The 21,312-nt window shown below is 43.3% G+C and overlaps 2 long non-coding RNA genes across 3 annotated transcripts; both read right to left on the bottom strand.

Moving 5' to 3' along the window:
* Positions 1–271: 271 nt before the first annotated feature.
* Positions 272–2,996, bottom strand: LOC134472635 (uncharacterized). Its single transcript, XR_010042528.1, has 2 exons — positions 1,568–2,996; positions 272–1,213 (listed from the first exon to the last, which is right to left on the bottom strand). It is a non-coding gene; the product is annotated as an uncharacterized LOC134472635 (long non-coding RNA).
* Positions 2,997–9,334: 6,338 nt separating this feature from the next.
* Positions 9,335–19,754, bottom strand: LOC106025892 (uncharacterized). 2 transcript variants are annotated; one of them, XR_010042524.1, is made up of 6 exons: positions 19,570–19,754; positions 17,793–18,027; positions 17,495–17,611; positions 16,409–16,550; positions 14,367–14,512; positions 9,335–9,692 (listed from the first exon to the last, which is right to left on the bottom strand). It is a non-coding gene; the product is annotated as an uncharacterized LOC106025892 (long non-coding RNA). The 2 variants fall into 2 exon arrangements; XR_010042525.1 differs by lacking the exon at positions 9,335–9,692 and adding an exon at positions 12,433–13,382.
* Positions 19,755–21,312: the final 1,558 nt, after the last annotated feature.

Raw genomic sequence — 21,312 nt, 5'->3', positions numbered from 1 at the left:
CAGCTGTGCACAGTAGTAGGTGGCTGTGGACACTCCCTGCAGCATCAGTGACTCTGTTTGCCACAGACCTCAAAGAGAGTTACACCTAGAATAGTGAGAAAGTGTGTGGAAACTGTCAGGTAATTGAGTCTCAATCTGGGCTGTGCATCAGAAAAACTTCACAATCTCTGAGAAAAAGTTGTTGACCAAAGTTCACACTGCCAGGGTTGAAGATGATCAGTGATAGAGTTATTTCCAAAAGATGAAAAATATTAACAAAAGATGAGAAATATAAAATAAAAAGCGGCCTTTATTCTGAGAACACGGAGAGAGATGACCGGCACCCCACCGCTGGTGTCCGGCGATCTCTCTGGCGGACACGTGGCGTGGGGGCCTGTAAATAGCCTCGGTTTGGGGTGGAACCTAAGGCGGGCATTAGGGATACACAGGTAGCCCATTGGTCCTAGGTTTGGTGCCATATGTAAATTCCCAGGGGCGGGAAGATGGCATCACAGGTAACTTCCTAGGGGCAGGGCAAGATGGGGCTTCCTGCTTCCGGTTGTGGCTTTCCTGGCTACAGTGTCCTGCCTGGGCCAAAACCTTTCATAGCCCGTCTTATGGTTATTATTATGAAAAGGGGCGAAGATTTCTCTCTTTAACTACTTCCTGCTGGCAAAGGGCGCTGTACTGGAGCCTAGGGGAGTCGACGGGATGAAGGTTGATGCCCAGGTAGACGCTGCTGCCAGGTGTTTTAGCCAGGACAACTTCACTGGTGAATGCACGTATGTCAGACTGGAAAAACAAAGAGACAAAATGTTATGAGGAGACATGGCACTGTCATATTTAAGGACCCAGGTGAGGTAGAGGGAAAGGTGCCTTTGATTTAGACATATCATTCTATCAGGACCATGTTGAGGTAGAAACATTTCCACAGTAAGGCAGAATTCTGAAAATTAAATGTGGGGTTAGGAGGAGTGGAGTTATGAGAGGTGATTACTCCCCCATCTGAAAGCATAAAAGTTAAGACGGTAGGTTGGTAAGGCTTGTCTCTGGTATACATGATGTTGGAGTCTGTAGGCAATACTGTTAAAGAGTCCTGCTGTAAAAATGATCATTAATAGAATGTAAGAAATTAGGAACCAAAATGGATAACAAAACATGACTTAGCCTGTTAACTGTGGCTGCGAGGCCTTTGTGAGACGGAGACGAGTAGGCGACAGAAGATGAGATGACCCTGAAAAAGTATAAACCAAGTGAGAAGATAAAAATGTATCTGTCAGTCTTGACCAGGGTACCTGAGAAATTGGTGAATAAGATAGGAGGAGGGGTGGTCTATATCACTGAGGAAGGGTCTACCAGCAACAACAGGTGGAAGCTGTTGAGGCCTCAGTGTGTCTAAGTCAGCCTGTATAAAAGGCATTTTGATTTAGGACTGGGACCTGCACAAAATAGGCCCTGTTTGTAAATGGCATAGGTTGACCATCAATACCCTGTCATAGAGATTGAGGACTTAATATAGCAGCCTGAATACTCAGGAAGAACTCTGTATATATGGCCTCTATGTCCACAAATATAGAGAATGTCTTACCTGAGACTTTAGTGCGACTTGGAATCTGAGACGGACACCTTAAAGGGGGCTGTTGTTGCCCTGAACTTCCTCAGTCTTCAGCAGCGATTTTCTGTCGGTGACGAATTTGGCAGTGTCGACATTTCCTGTCAGGGCTAGAACTTAGGATGACTTACCCACTCTCTGGTGGCTAGGACAGTCCAGTAGCCCTGGAGTAAGGTCTCAAAGAATGCCAGGATGGGGCGTCTTCTGCTGCATTTGAGCGTGGTCCATGGAGGGGGCAGGCAGCTCCACCTTGTGTAGGTTTACCTGTCTCAGAACTCCAAGTGTCACAAGTGTTAAAAATATGAAAAACCATATTAAGATCTCTCTAAGGTTTGAAGGTCAAGTTTTGCCTTTTTGTTTGGGATTTGGACTATAGTAGAATTAAGTAAGTATGCAGGAATTTAATATTGGCATTTTGGATTAGAGAGCAGGCTTTATCTGGATGGCATACCGCTTTTTTTATAGGGTGACACGTAGAATTAACAAAAAAGCTTTAGTCTGCCAAACAAGGCTTTAATGGAAACATTTTGCAGTAAAGGTTTAGCAATCTTATGAATAAATCAATCAAAACTGATCTAATACTGTCAAATTCTGAACACATTTACTTTTAAAGTTGTTATTTGCAGTAGTATGAACCAAGACAAATAAAATAAAACTTTGAAGAAAACCCTTGTCTTGAAATAGAGCTAGTGGTTCCCAGCAAAAAGGAATTTATAACCTTAGTTGTTAAACAGAAGATTGATGAAGGCTTTGATTGATAAACAAGGCTGGTAAAATTATCAGGTGGCCAGTAACTTTGATTAAATGGTTTGAGAATTGTAATAAAAAAGCATCTTTTGAGCGGAGCCAAATTGTAAAAAAAAGCATGCCTGAGCAGAGCCACTGAGCTGCTGTTTCTCTGCGCTCCAGCAGAGCACGCCCAGTGGGTGGGGCAAGCACTGGGATATAGCGCGCAGGGGCGGGCTCGGATTGCCCCCGGAAACGTGTAAGGTGGCAGCGGCGGCATGGGGGAGGGAGGGGCTGGGACGGCGCATGGGGGAGGGGCTGGGAGGCGGCCTGACACAGCGCGAGAAGCTGGAACTGCTTGCAGGGCTTGAGGATTAGAAAGCCAATTTAGGAACACAGCTCGGTTTTGATTAGCTTCCTGGACCTGTTTTAAAAGTTTGTTATAGTTAGTATGCTTGTCCTGCTCTGGCACAGCTATAGGCCTAGAGTCATTATAAACGTCCTTAAGATGTAAATCATAACAATTAATAATAAATTTAAATTGCCTGATATAATTCTGTGGGTCAACAGAGAGGCTACCTAATTTAAGGGTAATCTGAGATAGATCAGAAAGGGAAAAAGGCACATGGATGTTAACAAGTTCCTTGGGGCCAGCTTGCTCCCAAAGCGGTAGCAGAGCCTGAGGAGATTCCGGAGCAGAGGGCCACTGAGCAGCCATCCTTCCGGTAGGCGCATGTGAGCAATCATCTGTATAACGACTACAGAGCTGCTGCCGGTCACCCTGGGAAACATGAGCAGATGGCGTCTCACTGTGTGCCTTGCAGTGAGAGGACTGCTGTCGGCAGCACAATGAAGCATCATGTGCACTGCAACAGGACGGCTGTTGTAGTTCACAAGAGGAGCCACAAGGAGACACCTGTTGACAGTGAGGGCCCTGGAAACATGGCGGCGCCCTGTCACGTGACCCAAAACATGGCGGCGCCTGGGAACATGGCGGCACCCTGTCACGTGGCCCGAAACATGGCGGCGCCCTGTTGCCATGTGGCCCTCCGGAACATGGCGGCGCCATGCCACGTGGCAGAGGGTTGCAACATGGCGACTGTTCCCCGCGCAAGCTGGAACAATCACGCGACCTGCTGGAAGGACATAGCGACCGAGACCTAGTATGGTGGGCAGGCGGTGAGAATGCTGTAGGGGATACAGAATTCTCAGGAGAGGAAGTCGGAGACTGCGAGGAAGCGCTAACAGAGGGATTAAAGCTGCTGGGAGAGTTATGGGTCCCGGAAGGCAGAGAGGGAGACGATCGCCCAGCGGGAGGTATCTGCAACGGAGAGGGATTAGAGCTGCTGAGAGAATCAGGCATAGGGGGAGGAGAGAGCGGTCCGGCGGGAGATAACGGCAGGGAAGAGTTTGGTGGTAGGCAGGCGGTGGCCGGGAAAATGGATGGCAGGAAGGAAAAGTTTGCAGCGCAGTAGACTTAGCTAAAAGTATCTCAGCGGGAGCACAAGACTTAATGAGAGATGGGCGTGTTCTCAGAATAAGAAAGGCTTGGACATAAGGGAGTTCTAATAACTTGTTGCCAGCTTGACAAAAATCGTACAAGTTCCTGAGAATGCAGGGGTCAAATGTTCCTTTTTTGGGCCAAGGCTTGCCGATAAGCGGGTAGGTTGGCCAGACCTCCTGGCAGTAAAAAGTTAGTTGTTTAGTTTTTATGGTACCTTTAATTTTTAGAGTACGTAAATTGGAAATTAGGCATTGTAAAGGCGTCTTTTGGGAGTTAGAAAACACGTTCCCCATGACTGATTCAGGCAAGAAAAAAAAACCGGAGGTCCAGAAAAAAGTCGTCACTTATTTGTGGTACCACGCGGCGGCTACGGTTCCAAACCGTAAACTCCAGTCGTCACTGAGAGATTTACGAATGGAGTCTACGTGGGGTCAGTAACAGTTTTGCCCGTGAAAGCGCAAGGCTTTAAGGGAAGTGAGGCATTCTTTCAGTGTGGGCGGTCCCAAAAATCTCTGCTTTGGGCTATCCGAACCCAAAGAACGTGAGAGATTTTGTGGGCACAGGTTTGCCCAGAAAGAACCCTGCCCTGGGTGGTCCTAAGGACATGAAAATGCACAGACCCACGCAGACAGGGAGAACATTCCACTGGGGCTGCCCAGTGCGAAAAGTTCCCCGGGGAGTGCTCACCTGAAATCAGTCTGGCCGATGCGGGAGTGCAGGCGGCTGGCGACAGGAACGTCTCGGGAGAGGAAAAAGCTCGGGATTAATCCAGGATGTTATCTGGTTATCGGCGAGGAAACTCTGGGTATGTGGCCCAAGAGTCAGTTGCCTGCCGATCGAGTCACGGCACCAAATGATAGAGTTATTTCCAAAAGATGAAAAATATTAACAAAAGATGAGAAATATAAAATAAAAAGCGGCCTTTATTCTGAGAACACGGAGAGAGATGACCGGCACCCCACCGCTGGCGTCCGGCGATCTCTCCGGCGGACACGTGGCGTGGGGGCCTGTAAATAGCCTCGGTTTGGGGTGGAACCTAAGGCGGGCATTAGGGATACACAGGTAGCCCATTGGTCCTAGGTTTGGTGCCATATGTAAATTCCCAGGGGCGGGAAGATGGCATCACAGGTAACTTCCTAGGGGCAGGGCAAGATGGGGCTTCCTGCTTCCGGTTGTGGCTTTCCTGGCTACAGTGTCCTGCCTGGGCCAAAACCTTTCAATCAGGCTTAATAGAATTTTCAGACAACACATACAAGCTAGCAATGACTATTGCTTGGAAAGTTACCCACAGCAGAGTTGCCTCCCTTCTCTTTGCCTGACCTTCTAAATTCTAAAGAAAAGCTGCATCTAAATGATTAAGGCTAGTCATTTTTTAGCAGTACAGAAACCAGAGCATCTAGGGCCCCAAAGATAGCATCAGAATATAAAGCATATAAGTCACTATGGGGTTCAAGTCGTTGAAAAGAATGTGTTTGCCTAAAGAATTTTAGAAACTGGTCCTAGGAGGCTAAGTTCAATTATAATGCTATAGTTAGAAAAAAGGAAAAAGACATAGGTGTTGGATGAAAGACCTCACCTAGCATGCAATCTTCCTATCTGTTGCCCCCAGAACCTCTTCCTCAGGATTTAAGCCCTTCTGAACACCTGAGTTCCCAAGGTGGTCTTTTATGCAGCGGGGGAAGCTCCTTCCCACTTATCAGGGTACCAGCCTTTGAACAAACCTAATTTCCTTTCCACTAACTCTCATTGCCCCAGTATTGACTTTCGAACAGTAAGCAGGTAAACTTGGGAGTTATAATTGAAAAAAACTTTTTCAGGTGTTACTTTCAAAATAAATATGTGCATAATAATAAATTTTGTGCATAAGAATTAGAAAATAAAGAAGAAAAACAAAACATACACAACCTTATTAAGAGACAACCATTGCTACTATTTTATTAGATTTCCTAGTAATGTTTTGTGATTCTTTTTTTTTTATGTAACTACAGCTTTCTTGTAAATGCACAAAGATGCTTTTGCTTTGCAGTGTTTGACACAACCATAGTAGTATTTTCCAGTTAGGGCAGGTAGTATAATTACAAATAAATAAAAATCCTTTCATCTCTTTCCTTGTCCATTCTTCCACACACTTTTATGTTAGGTCAGCATAAGGACTCACAAAGGCAGAACATTAAAACATACAAAAAATGTTCAGTCTCAAAGCCTTTGTTTCATCTCAAAGCCTTATCAAATAGGGATTCTTAATAACAAAGCTCACACTGAACTGCAGATTTTAGGAACTCACTTTTTTTGTTCCTTTAAAACTTTATTTGGAGGTTCCTAAAAATTCTTGAGGGGATCTTGGAGTCAAAAACCTTCAGTTCAGAAAACAACGCGACCTCCCATAGCCTTCTCTGTCTACCCATAGCCTCCCCATGCAGAGTTTAACTGGGATCAGAGACGAGACCCAGTCCTACCGGGAGGACTCACCCAACCTAATACCACCCAAACTAAGGAAGGAGACCAGGGCATGGCAGAGCTGGCTGGGGAAGTAAGTGAGACCTGTTAATTGCAAAATGTCAGGACACACACCCAGAACAGTTTCCAAAGCCCTGGACAGGACTTTTCAGAATACTCTTTGATAGGATGGTTTTTGATAGGATGGCCCTGACTTGACCTCAGCCTGAGGAATGCGTGATACAAGACAGACCACCTCCAGCTTTTGCTACTGTATTTTCTGGTTATAGCCTGCTCTTGTCATATAGAGTATACCTGTTTTCCTACTTTTATTTGGACTCTCTCTGCAGAGTCTGTTTCTCTTCCTACCATTAATAAATATAAGACCTTGCTATCATTTGTGCTTGTCTTGACCAATTAATTCTTTGTTCAGGACAGAAAGGACTTAGAAACCAGCTCTGAAAGGAAACTCTAGCATCCTAAAATTTGGTAATGTATTGACAGAAATGAGCTGCTGCTGGCAGAGGGTTTTCCTGCCCATCCACTGAAGGTATTACTTGTCCCTCAAAATACCTTATCAAGGGCACGAGCTCTTATCAATGGCAGATGGCCTCTCCTCTGGAAATCTAAGTTTTCTTTGAAGTTTATATTTCAGTTAGGTTATTGCTATGTGTCTATGACTGTACCTTTTTATAGCAAAAAGGACAGTGGTTAAGACATCCTTTTAGAATACAGATCCCTTAGAATCTGTTGAATAAACATTATGGAAGACCATTGCTTTTGGACTAAGCTCGTACAGGGAATCCCAACAAACCAGAGTAGAATTGAAGCTAGGTTTTTATCTCACCTCCCTAGAAATCAGGAGAGATAGCAGCTAAGTTTCCCAAACAGGCCAGTTTCGTGAAGATGGATTTCTCTCTGCTTTAATCCTTATATAAAAAGTGATGAATCAGTTGTTTTGCTATTATGCATCTCTTCTCTGTCCTTCTTCCTCTCCCCAGTTCCTTAAATGACAAATTTATTTTTTATTCTTTATTTCTGTTTTTTTCCTTCTCTTTATTCTTTTGTTTCTTCTTTGTCTATGAAACCAACCTATATGCTCAGCCCATAGAATATTTATTTTATCTCATGGAATACAGCGGTGCCCAATTCTAAAATGAAAAATAAAGCCAATGAAGATCTTTACAGTGAATTTTTTGTAATTTTACTTTTTAACAATTCTTGGGCAGATATGGAAACAATGATAGATATTTTGCCTTTGCCTTCTGCTGAGCCCAAATAAATACTTCTTAACTTTGTTTGAAATACCATTGTTTTACACAGTAAGCATTAACAGAGTAATTTAACCAGAATGATTTTCTCACTAGTAAAATGTGCATCAATGGATAAATGAATAAAGAAAAAGTGATATATACATGTATATGTATAGATGGAATATTAGTCATTAAAAATAATAAGATCTTGTAATCTGTAGTGACATGTATGAATCTGGAGGACATAATGCTAAATGAATTATTCCAAGCACTGCATGTTTGTGGGAGACAACTTCATTGATTCCCTTTGAATCTAAAACAATTGCTGTGACTTTGACACTTGGAGACTCATTTCCTTATACTGATATGTAAAAGGCTGGCTAAGGTATTTCCTTCTCTCTTCAATTGGCTCTGAGCATCACAAATAAGACTAGCCCAGGTGCTAATGTGCAAAGTCTATAGCCATCAGACAGTCCTGTTTCCTCGTACAGTGTACTCCACAATACAGAATTGAGCTCACCAGATGTTAGAGCAAATAGCTCCTGGAATGTCAACTGGGTAGAGCCTCAAGATAAGAGGCTATGGACTCCCCAGGGCACAAGAGTTTGCATATCAGAAACCAAAGCGATAGCACCCCAGAACAATGCCACTGCTACCTTAATTGATCCTTCTGTATATCTTTATCTCTGCAAATTACAGAGATGCCATTCTTGCACCTGGCCAGCCAGTTCAAGTTACTCAGTAATCCCCAACATCCTCTCTTATCACTTATCTCTGGGCCACCCCCCTTTCTTCACAAGATAATAAATGCTGGGAAAGGCCTAGGACTGAGGCCTTTGTCTGCATGTCCTCAGGAGGATTGGATTTAGGACCCCTTGGCTGCCCTTAACTTGGAACATGTCTTAGTGTCTTTACTCTCACCATGGGGGTTGGATTAGTGGTGGTAGATTAGAGTTAACTTGCTAGGATTCCGATGGGATTACAAATACAGCTTTTTGGATTGTGAGTAAAACTAGAAAGAGGATTACAAAAGTTGGATGACTGAACTCGATATTTGGGTTTATAGTACATGTTCTCTCTCATCTATGGAAGCTAAAAAATTGCTTTCATAGAAGTAGAGAGTGGAATATTAGTTGCCACAAATTGGGAAGGAGACTGGAGAAAGGGTAACTTGGTCACTATTTTGTTACTGGGACAAAACACTCAACTTCTACAATTTAAAAGGGGAGAGGTTTATTTTGGCTCAGAGTTTTGGCTCATGGTTAGTTCCACCAAGGTAGGAACAAAATGGCGAGGGGCACAGCAGAGGAAAGGGCACTCAGCCTATGGCATCCAGGAAGCAGCAGTAAAGGGAGGTGCAAGTAAAGGGTAAAGTAAAGGTGGTACCCTTCCAGATCCCGCCTCCAGTGACCTGCCTCTTCCTGCCAGGTCCCATCTCCTACCATTCACAATGGGTGAATCCACTGATGAGCACACCACCTCCATGAACAAATCACCTTGCACATGAATGAGAAATGGCAGAGGGGGTATAGTTTAGATTTAAATCATAGCAAGGGGCAGTAGATGAAGACTGAATAATAGATAGCAAAATATTGTACAGTTACATAGGGCAGTTGTTACGGCTCATGTCAACATGTCTCCCCAAAGCCTGATGTGGTCACAGTTGGGGCTTTTCCTAAAGTGACTACATATGGAGTGTGTGATGCTGGGATCAAGGGTGTATGATTACTAATTGGTTTGGCATAGTTCTGGGTAGGATTAAGGGTGCCCCACTCTAGGTATGAATGGTATCTGCCATAAGGGCAAGTAACCTGGATAAAATCTAACGAACAAAAAGAGAGTTGCTATGGCTGCTTGCTGCTTTTGCTGCCTGCTGCCTGCCATAAACTCTTTGTCCTTTGTGATGCTTCCCTGCCTTGGAGCCAGGAATTGTGGACTGAAATCACTACAAGCCATGAGCTACAATAAGCTTTTCCTCTTTTAACTTTGGGTGTTAGATATTTTTTTCTCAGCAACAAGAAAAGTAAGAGCAATAGTAAATAATAATGTTTTACTATTTATATTTTATAAAGAACTAGGAGAGACAAGCACAGTGGTACACACCTGTAATCCCAGCACTTAGGAGGCTGAGGCAGGAGGATCACCATGATTTAGAAACCAGCCTGGACTACATAGAGAGATCCTGTTTCAAAAAAAATTAAATAAAAAGAGAGAATTTCAGAATGTGCTAACAAAAAGAAGTGATAAGTATTTGAGAAGATAAAAATGCTAATTACCCTGATTTGATTATTATACTTTGGATAGATGCATTAAAGTATCCCTATACCCCATAAATATATGCAATTATCACATCAATTTTTTAAAAAGATGTATGCTACTTTACACATGTGTGTGTGTGCATGCACCCATGCATGCATGAACCCATACATGCATGGCACATGCTAGGCAAATGCTTCACCATTGAGCTACATCATTGACACAATTTAATTTAATTTAATTTTACTTATTTATTTTTGGTATTGGGAATTGAACACAAGACCTTGCACTTGCCAGGCAGGCACTTTTGCCACTGAACTATATACCTGGCCCTTTTATTATTTTATTGAGACAGTCTTGCTAAATTGTCTAAGTTGGTCTTGAATTTGCAATCTTGCTGCTTCAGCCTTCTGAGCAGGGGGGATTATAAGCATGAGCCATTATACCCAGCCTCACGTGCTAATTTTAAAAGCAAAAAAATAAAACATAAACCTCCCATTCTTTAGAAGTTAAGAAAAATAAGTCTTTATAATTCATTGCTTTCCAGAAAACATTTCAAATCTTTATTTCATGAATTTGCATTACTTTCCAAGAGGAATTTGAAGTGGACTCAGGTAAAGAAAATGTGCACATCAGGATAAGTGAAGTATGAAGGAGCACAACAGCCACGGAGATGTGGAGAAGCCACGGCCCCAACTCAGAGGACCAACTGCTATGGGATGGATCAGGGTGTGATCTGGGCTTAAGAACTGGTATAAAACTCAGAACATGATAGATTCTTGTAAATGGGAGTTAATAATTCATAATGTATTACATTTCTCTTCTTGAACATCCATATCATTTTATCAAATGAAGTTGCACCTACATCCGTGTGTGTGTGTGTGTGTGTGTGTGTGTGTGTGTGTGGTACTAAAGGTTGAACCCAAGACCTTTACACTGAGCTACGCCTGCATACACTTTATTTTATTTTATTTTTTATTTTGAGACAAGGTCTTGCTAAATTGCTAAGTCACCCAGGTTGCACTCAAACTTGCATTCTTTTGGCCTCAACTTTGCAGGGTGCTGGGGTTATAGGCATGTGCAGGGCAGAACTCTTCTGCAAAACCAGACATTACCCTCTCCTGGGCTGTATCTGTGCCCACTATTGTAATGTGCAGCATCCTTTCAGGAAATAAAAAAAATGATTAAACTCATTATATGCTTTTGCTATATGGGTCACTTCATCTCTATCTTGCAAATTTTGAGGCAATAAACACCCTGGTATATTGGTCATAAAAGGATCTCTGTTATTCTTGATGGTCATGACAAACAAGAAGAAAAAGAACATCATTCCCATCCCATGTGAGAGAAAGCTCCAATTAGATAGCTCTCAAAACACATTCCCAGCTGTGGCAGAGAGGCTGCAGGATACAACCAAACCAAACTCATTCCTCTTCTGAGTCTGAGATTGTTGCCCCCAGAACCAGCTGGGCAGCACCGAAGTCCCACTGTGATCCAAGAATCTCCCAGAAGTACCTAAATGTAGGAGTCTGAAAATAAGCCCCATCCTCATTAGTAGCTAGTGATTGACACTAATAGCACCTGTGCAGACATTAGAAAAATCTAGGGCTTGGGTGTAATTCAGAGTATGGACAGGCAACTGTGGTCTCAAACATCAGCACCCAATAAATAAAGAAAGGGAAAGGGTGGGGCCTTTTGCCAAATCCCCACATAATTGCATCCTTTGCTTTTTCTACAGTAATACTGCAAGGGCGTTCCTGGCACCATAAAAGCACTCAGAACCAAAGTGATCCTGACAGTGCAAGTGTTCAGTCCAGATTTTTTAAAATAAAGAGTGAAGCTCATTGTCATAATAAAATTGTCTAAAAGTGACTGCATGGATTTCCACATGGAAATGCCTTGTGCTGCAGCCATGTCTTTAGTCTCTATGATTATCTGATTCTCTTCATCTTTCCAGAAACTTCCATGAACTATTATTATTTAGTACTGTCCCTTCATGAGAAACATAAGAATTGGGGTGAAGAAATGACAGTTGGAATATACTGTAATCTGTCTTATCAATCGATAAAATGGGAAAGGAAAAATGTGGACCTGACCAGTTTCCATCATTAATGAAATAGAAGATACTAGTTCCTTTTTATAGAAAACTTGTGGATTAAAGATGCTATACTTTTTCTCAAGAAACCTGCATTTGATCCCAATCTACCAAATGAATCTTTCTTGAATTTTTTTCTCAAGGTCCTAAACATCCTGTCTTTATTCACAAGATCTAAAATCTACCTTGTTTTTGTTGGCATATGTTTGACAGCAAAAAAGCATACATACTAAGTAGTATGTATATAGTTATGATGTGATTATGAAAAGTAGAAAAAGAGAAAAGTGGACTTACAATCATCACTGTAAAATTTTCCAGTCCTGACCCATCACATCGCTATTAAAAATCTTCAGAGATACCCAATGTGGCAGCACACACCTGTAACCTCAGACACTAGAGGCTGAGGCAAGAAGATTACAACTTCAAGACCAGCCCGCACAATTCAGTGAAATCCTGTATCAAAGTAAAAATGTGAAGGTCTGGGGATGTAGCTCAGCTGCAGAGAACTTACAGACCATGTGTAAGGCTCAACCTCCCCCATACACATACAAAAAAAGTCTTCAGAGGTAATTATAAAATTTTTATATGGTAAAAACTCTTATTTATGGACACAGATGACAAAATAGTAATCGACACGACTGCACAGAGGATATGAACATAGAAACAGCTCTTCAAGGTCAACCAGGTCCATTTGACTGCTCTGTAGTTTGCCTAGGACTAAAATGAGCTTTGCCAAAGAGAATTTATTCAAAAGGTGGCCAAGTGGATGCAGGAGAGTCTCAAATCTGTCTCTGTGAGATTTGGGGATGTTAATAAATGGAAAGGTAATTGGAGATTAGGAAGTAATCTGTGCTCTTTGCATATGTATGCAAGCCATCTATTGTTACCATTGTGACCCACAGGTTAGAGGTGTTACTTATACCTCTAAAACTGGTGATTTGAGGCTTTTGTTTATTTGTTTGTTTGTCTTGTTTGAGACAGAATCTTTCTATGTAATCCAAACTGGTGTATAACTTACTATGTAACCTAAGCTGGCCTTGAACTCATGGCAATCCTCCTGCTTCAGCTCCCAAGTGCTGGGATTACAGGTGTGTGCTACCACATATGAATCTAAAATTGGTAATTTTAAAAATCAACTAAAAGCAAGCAACTAGGAGCAACTGTAAGAGAATATGCCTAGAAAAATAAGTAATTAATAGCAGATAAAGTGGGAATTAAATGAGTTAGAGCGTATATTCAGGCTTTCTTTTGTTTCCAGTCTCTTAGGAATAGTTATCTGTTTCTTCGGTGAAGGGAAATTTCCTGTTCATAGGTGCTAAGTCTTAGTGATGCTTGACCACGAATGGTGAAGAGAGCAACTGGGTCACCACATGCTTTGCAGGACATCTGTTCTCGGGGAGAGTGCCTTTCTCCCTAGGTTCCTTGTGAGACCTTCTGCAATCCTCTCAGCACCCACACTTCCAGCCAAGGAGCAATGGATCTTTAAGTTTTGCTTTGTTTTATTTTCTCCTGGAAATATTCCTAGCACAAGATCAAAACTATGCTCAGAAAAATCTTCACATGGTAGCAACCTTGATATTTTCTTGAGTGCAAAACAAGAAACAATGGCACTGACCCACTGGCTCAGAGGCTCATCCTAGAGATGAGGGGAGGGTGTTATGATACCCTTCTTGGTTTACCTTTTAATCCCAGAGATCTGAGTCTTTCAGATCAACACTGTAACCTCCCTTACAGCCGTGAATTATGGGCTAAGAGTCAAGCTGGGTTCAGTTTGAGAAAAAGTTACTACTGTATGAGAAGGGAGAATGGTCCCCAGTGCGACTGCAATGTGCCTCAGCATCATTTGGGCCAATGCTTCCTTCAGTCCCACCTAGGTTCCTTGACTCCCCTGTGCCTGCTGGCCCCAAGCTTCACCTGGATCCTCTTGCACCCTTACCTAGCTTGATCAATCACATGATATTTTCCAGCATCTGCTGTTTTCTGTTCTCTTTGTGTCTTAGTTCCCACTGACACCGCTTTTCAGCAAACCCTTAAGTGCTGGTATCCTAAAGTTTCTGTTTTGAGCCCTCCCTGGGTGATTTTACCCATGCCTCTGATTTTAATTGCCTCTGTATATTGTTTGTAGCCTGGATTTGCCACTTAGTTGTCCACCTTGATAATCCCATTCATCATGTGTTTTTATTCAACAAGTCTTCCGAAATGCTCCAGCTCAGGCGTCTAGAGTGAGAGCCCCATTTTCTATAGCAGACAATGGTTGGCATCAGTGTCACCACTGCAGACCTTCAAAAACCCCAGCAGCCCTCTATCTGGGCACACAGGCCACATCTCTCCCCATATACCTTCATCTATCTCTTTTGCCTTCCACCAGATCCTTAGGTGATTCTGTCTTTCATTTCACCTAAGATATTAGAAGGCAGTTCATGAAGCATTACCTAACCTCAGATTCCCTAGCACAATGTGTGGTAGGCACCTGTTTTCATAAATTCTCTATCATACTCTACTTACTCTGATACCATCCTCTCATGTCTCAAGTGACTCTTGAAGGTGTCTCTTTTCCTCTCACTGCCATAGGTCAGCTTCCAGATCAATTTTCATCACTCCTTTCTCTGTGGTCTCTCTGGTTACTTCCAACAACACAAAATGCATCATTCCTAAACAAAACAGATGATTTCCAATTTCTTGGTGACAAACCCCAAACCCTGGTACATAGTTTTCAGGGTTGACCCTGGCTAGTTTACCCATTGCCTCTTTACTCACACCTCCCCAGTATCCAGGCTGCCCTAATTTCTGCCAGTCCCCAGCACATCTCAGCTACCCACGATTGGCCATGTGGTCTCCTCAGCTTGGAATGTTTTTATTTTCTGCAGAACACCCACCTACCACTTACAACCCAGTGCAGATGAGGCAGGAGAGAGAGAAGGGTCCAACGCTCCTCAAGAAGTAGTTTTTGTTTTTCTTTGCTTACTACCCCACATGCCTTGCAGGCACCCCAGTTATCTTTGGTGACCCACAGCTGCTTCAACAGATATTTGCTTTGGCTGCTTCAGGCTTCAACATGGACCTATTTGTACCTATATGTACCCTATAGTTCTCTGGATAATTCCACCCCTCTGTAGCCTTTCTTGTCTATGTTCACAAGGGGTCCCTCCTCTACCCATGACCAAACAAAAACTTTAACATTGCATGAGCAATTTTCCTTATATAAGTAATCGTCCCATACTCCTTAGCAAGTCGGTCCATGTGCTGCACTCCATTAATGCAGAATAAATCTTAAGCCTCTTTCTGCATGGCATGTCCTTGCCTATTCATGATCTCTCTCTTTCTCTTGAGTAGAGCATGCTGAGCTGTACATAAGACCTGGTGACACCAAAGGCTGCTGGTGTCAACTGTACCCAGCAGCTGAAGCTGGTAACACTGAAGGTGACCAGCAGTAGAAAAATCAGACAATGGTAGAGAGTGATGGAGAAGCTGGGAGCTGCCATTTTTGGTGGTAGGAGGAGTTCTCAAGGCCTGCTGGTAGCCACTGGTTCTTCTAAGTACCGGAACTAATAACAAAAGAGCTGATAGCTGCTGGTATTCAAGGTTCCCAAGTGTTTTCTATATGAAATCAGCAAGAACCCTCAGCAGTCTGTAATAGTTTTATGAGGACCCTCGCCTTCGGAGATCCTTAAACTAAAAGACAGACAATGGTGCCCATCATCAATAGGTTCAAGAAACAGCCAAGAATGCATGCTGACACAGATAGAATCTCTGTCCCCTGGGTACAGTCAGTCCCTCTGGGCTTCCATTGGCCTGTGGACCTAACAGGACAGAATGATGCAATTATCCTGCTCATCCCTTTGCTTCCAGATCAATTTGGACCCACACAAACTGATAGAGAGGAGGTAATGCCTGTTGATCTTAAATTTCATCATGGTTAGAGGAGAACCCATCTGCAGCTAGATGACTGACCTTCCTCATCTGTGTCTCAGTTTGCAGTTCAGTTAGGCTAGCTGAGAAGGAGTTGGACATAATAAACTGTGAAGAGTGATGGGAGCTCTGTGGTGATCAGACAAGGACCCTGGGAGGGGAGGTGCTTGGCAGGCTCTGCCTCTGCTTCACTCTCCATGTGGCCTCTTCATGGAGAGTCTTCCAGGAGACTGACTTATCTGAAGGCTGTGGAGCAGGCAGCAGAAAGGCACGCAAAGGGATGGCAGCATTAGTTGGAGATGGCCAGGTCCCAGGCAGGTGTGGCAATGGCAGGATGGTATAGAACACTTTTCCCTCATCATTTTCTCTCCTGCTAAAATTTGGACACTGATGGCTTTTCTCTGGATTGGTCCCCAAGTGACTAATTACTGTTCCCAGCGTGACCCCGCCCCCTATCACTGTGGCCTCTAGGCTGCGGTCAGATTGATGACTCCTATGGGCTGGGCTGGCCATGTGGTTTCCCTGCTTCTCAGGGTCCCAGCTACACCAGGATAAATCCAAGGTCTCCAGCTGGTCTCCGTGGACCTCCCAGCTCTAAGTCCTGCCTGGCTTTCCACTTCATCTCTTGACTTCCCCACCTCTCCTCCTAGGTTGGGTCTTTGGTGCCATTGATCAGCTCAGTGCACTTATCCAGGCTCTTCACTTTGCAGAGAGTATCCGTTATGATTTAGGTCAGGATTGGGGGCATAGCTCAGTGGTAGAGCTCTGGATCCTCATTACCTGCAAAATGAGAGCAGAAACTTTCAGAGCAGAAAGCACATGCTTAGCATGTGCAAGGCCCTGAGTGTGACATGCAGGCCCCAAAAAGAAAAAATATAAAGACTTAGGTAATTTATCTCATTCTCAAGGCAAATACACACACAGAAACACACATGCATAAAGACTCAGACCCATACATCGACATACAAGTAGACACATAAGTAGATACAGACACCCAGACACAGTCCCACACATATAGATGTGCATGCAGACACAAACATACAGAGATACCCAGATACATATGTAAAGAAACACACTCAAGCACATACATAGACACATATGAATACTCATAGACACAGCCTGACACTCAAACATATAGACACATATGCATATGCACACTCATGGGCACTCATACACTACACACACACACATAAACACACATGTAGACACACACACAACCACATCATACCCCAGCGCTGGCCTAATGGCTTTCTCTGGGCTCCCATAGAACCACTTTCTCTCTCCAAGATAAATTCTTTTAGCTCAGAGCCCCATCTTTCCCATTAAACACCCCGTCTTACCTTGCATCCTGTCTAATTCCTTGTAGGCCTTCAATCATAATTTACTAACCTGAACCAGTCATTCTACAGCAGGCCAGAATCACTAGGTGTGGAATGGCTCCCACAGCAACCAAACCTAAATTTACTCTTCTCTCTGAGTCTCTGGAAAGGCTAGATTACTGTGACCATAAAAGAACATAGCAGTTGACAGTAAGAACCTCACCCCACAACTTCCACCCCCCAATTTTATCATGCTCTTTAAAATGAAAAAAAAAGTTCTTGTTCTTAAAAGTTAGGTGTTGAATTCAAGAGCTGCTCCAATTTGAGTTATTTGGCAGAATAATGAGTCAACTCACATTTACTTAGCCTACAGGAAACTTGCTTAGCCCTTCTTTCAGCACTTACATTTCACTCCCATTTATCACCTCGATTAAAACCCTTTGAAGACAGGATCTGCAGCTGACCATTTTCTACAGTTCCCAGAGTTCCTGGCACGGTACTGCCCGGATGGGTGGCAAAACACTGGAGAAGGAGAAGGAATCATAATATGAGCTGGGCCCTCTGGGTTTCCCAGGGAAAGAAAATAATGTATAACTTGGACATATAGTGAAACCTCCACATGTATGCACCCTATCCTTGTTAATGTGCGTACTCAGCTGTGTTTCTGTCTGTTCATGGCAGTCTGTGAACTGTGTCTGCTCACCTGTGTCCTCGGCAGTCACAAGCACAGGCTTTGTTTGAGCAGGGTGAGAATCCCAGTGGTGTCACACACAAGTTGTTCCACTCTGGGTTAGCCTCTTGAGCATCAGTTTCCTCATCCATGAAAGAGGAAAATGAAGGCACTGATAAATCACTTAGCACGGTGCCGGGCCCATAGCATATGGACCATGCACTCTTGTTGTTTCTTCAGATTATTGTTCCATGTGTCCTCAGTAAATCTGAAATACAGCAAAGTGGAGATTCTCAGAGCAGAATGCTCTCAAAATATTAGTGTATTTAGGAAACAGGAGAAATCTGATGGGAGAAATACACTCTGAATATAAGTAAAGGCAAGACAAAATATAAAAACCATCTGTTAAAACCCAAGACTGGAGTACAACCCCCAGCATTTCTTTGGCAGAACAGGGCAGGTAGCAGAAGGGGACCTGGCTCTGGCAACCATGTGTTGCAAGAGGTAAAAAATGTATATATATTATGGTTTGGAACTAAAATGTCTCTGAGTGTTCTCCTGTGCATGGAAGGTGATTGAATTACGGAGGTGCTAGACTTATTTGTGGATGAGATTAGTAGCTGTGTGTGCTGGTAGGAGGCAAGTCACTGGGGGTGTGACCAGGAAGGATATGCCTCCCTCCTGGCCCCTCCCTTTTCTCTGCTTCCTGGCTGCCTTGTAGTGAGCAGCTGTCCTGTGGGGAGTGCTTCTGCCTTGGAGACAGCTGGCTTTGGACTGAACCTTTGGAAATCATAAGCCAGATAAACTTCTCTTGCTTTAGGTTGTGTCAGGTTTTTCTTTCTTTCTTTTTTTTTTTTTTTTAATCTCAGTGACAGGAAAGTAACTAAGATAGTTTGTCTAGCCACTAACAGAGGGTCAGCTCTCAAACCTAATTTAGGTTTCAAGATGGCAGCAGGTTCCCACATGGAGAGGGGATACCAGCTCAGAAAATCCAGGTGACAAGTGGTCTTCAGGGTGTGGCTTTTAGATGACCTACCTGCCCAGAATCCTGACTCTGGGAAGAGAGACTGAAGAATGAGATGACTAACAAGAAACAGACAGGACAGGGGTGCAGGTGGGTAGCAGGATGACTTTCAATCTGTTACAGCACAGCAGGGTGACTACAGTAGACTAAAATAGAGTATTTCAAAACAACTAGTAGAGAGAATTTTGAAAGGTCCAGCATAAAAAAAGATATAAGCCCCCTTTCATCCTTTCTTTTTCTACTGTCCCTTCAAAGATGAGGTAGGCCTTCAAAGTACTCTGGGAGCAGAGACCTTTGCTGGAGAGAAGAGCAGGAATAAAGGTTGGCTGGACTGGGAACACTTCAATCACTTGCATTCTGGGGCTGTGACCCCTGAGCTGCCTGATTCTCCCCACCCCCAGCTCCTGTAGCCCCTGGATCCAACTCATTTGGTTATTCAGGTCCTACCTCCAAGGTTTCACTTCACCTGCCTACTGTCTTCCAATGACTGAGCTACTGAAGAAGAAAGAAGCACAGAATGAGAATAAATTGTAGCTTCTGCTCTCTGAGATCTACATCTTCTGGAGGAACAGAACCATAAATGAGCGATGGTAGTGCAGTGTGATAACTGCAGTAACTAAAACAACAGCATTCCACAGCGGAAGCAAGGACAGAGCTGCTGTAATGCCTGAAGTGGAGAAGGCTGCTCAGAGCCTTTAATTGCAGTCTCAGAGGATAAGTAGAGGTTTGCTAATTGTTTTCTCTGGAAGTTATCATCATGTACTCATTGTACGGACTCCAACCCACCTGCCTAGCCATCTTCATGCTGAGCCAAGAGCTGGGAGGCAGTGGGCAAAGGCTTGCTGTGCTTTCAAAGAGTGTCCTTAAGGGCTCGATGTCTTGGGAGTTGCATGTGGTCTGCATTTTTGTTTCAGGGTGTCGTCCTCCAAAGCAATTACACATACTTTACCCAGAGATTGACATTAAATTCTTTTTGCTGCACCCACTTAAAAAAAAGAAAAGAGCCTTATTAGAGCTAAAATAAGCCCTTATTAGAAGCAGTCTGTTTAAAAATCAATAAACTCTTCTTAATCCTTCCAGTGGAAAAAGAGAGAGGCTCCTCCATGTCTTCCCTAAAAAGTCAGTATTTATACAAAGCCTCTCGTCACTGGACTCAGAGAGGCAGAGATGCCCTGTGTTCCACCAGCTGCCTGCACCCTCCAGTCCCGCATGACTTATTTGGCTATAACTAATCTCAGCCTCAGGCTTGCTTACATTTTTGGGTTACCCTTTTGCCTGGAATGCATCTCCGTGTTCTCATTAGAGCTGTCTTCCCAGCCCTAGCCCTCGCTCTCTTTTGTTGCTGTTACTTTCTGTCCCTCCATTAGTAATCTTGACTGCTTCCAGCACAGAGCCAGGCCCTGGTGTGTTCCCCATCAATTTGACACTTTCTCTTCCAGCGCCAGGCCAGATAGAGGCCCTGCACCTCCTCCCTCCCTCCCCTGTCCCCACAGCCATGCGCAGCTGCAGCCCTTCCTGGGTATTTACAGTAGGAGTTTTACAAATAATAATTCTTAAGCTTGTAGACAGAATAGCTGGCAAATAGTCAAGCTATCCAACAAGACGACCTGTCCAGGGGGCTCTGGTGTGCAGGCTGCAGAGGGGACAGGCACCTTTGTGGTTGACTCTCTAGGGTGGCAAAGCAGAGCTGTGAAGGGGACCTCCCCTGGGGATCCTGAGCCCCTCTGTCTAGCAGTATCTCTTCCTAGGAAATATTAATGTGTTTCCTTTAAAAGTAAATTTGAGCTGGTGTGGTGGAGCATGTATGCCTATAAAACCACCACTTGGGAGACAGAGGCAGGAGGATTGCTTTGAGTTTGAGGCCAGCCTGGGTTACAAAGTGAATTCAAGGCCAGCCTAAACTTCACAGCAAAATCCTGTCTCAAAAAATTAAAATTGAAAGTTAAAATAAGTTTGAATTTGTCACTTTTTAAAAAAATATTTTCCTATCTATAAAATTTATTTTATAGCATTATAGAAAACTTTAGAAAAAATATTAAGAAAACATCTATAATCCACCATCCAGAGTCAAGTATTCTTAGTCTTCTGGCAAAATTACAAATACATTTCAGTACAAAAGTAATGTATTTTTGGTATAAGGCAATGAGAATAGCACTTAATTTCTTTGGTTTTTTTCCCCCCAAAGTTTATAACTCCTTTCTAATTATGCAAAAAACACAAGACAAACTCTAATTGAGCATATTTTACAAAATATGGGCCCATATACCTCCAAACTTCCAGTTACCTGAAACAAGGGAAGCAGAAGAGATAGCACACTACAAAGAATCCTAAGAAGATGTTAAATAAAACATACTGCCCTGGATGAGATCCCGGAGCAGAAAAGTGATATTAGATACAAACTTTTAGAATCTCATTAAAAGGTCAGGGATGTAGCTCAGCAGCACAGTGCCTGCCTGGCAAGCACAAGTTCATGAGTTCAATTCCCAGCACAAAAATAAATAAACAAACAAATAAAATTTCATTAAAACA

The sequence above is a fragment of the Cavia porcellus genome, unplaced genomic scaffold, assembly GCF_034190915.1.
Source record: "Cavia porcellus strain 051 isolate PalLab524CR breed Dunkin Hartley unplaced genomic scaffold, mCavPor4.1 scaffold_24, whole genome shotgun sequence".
Taxonomy (NCBI): Eukaryota; Metazoa; Chordata; class Mammalia; order Rodentia; family Caviidae; genus Cavia; species Cavia porcellus.
Note: the sequence above shows the minus strand (reverse complement) of the source record. Positions and strands in the feature narration are given on the sequence as shown.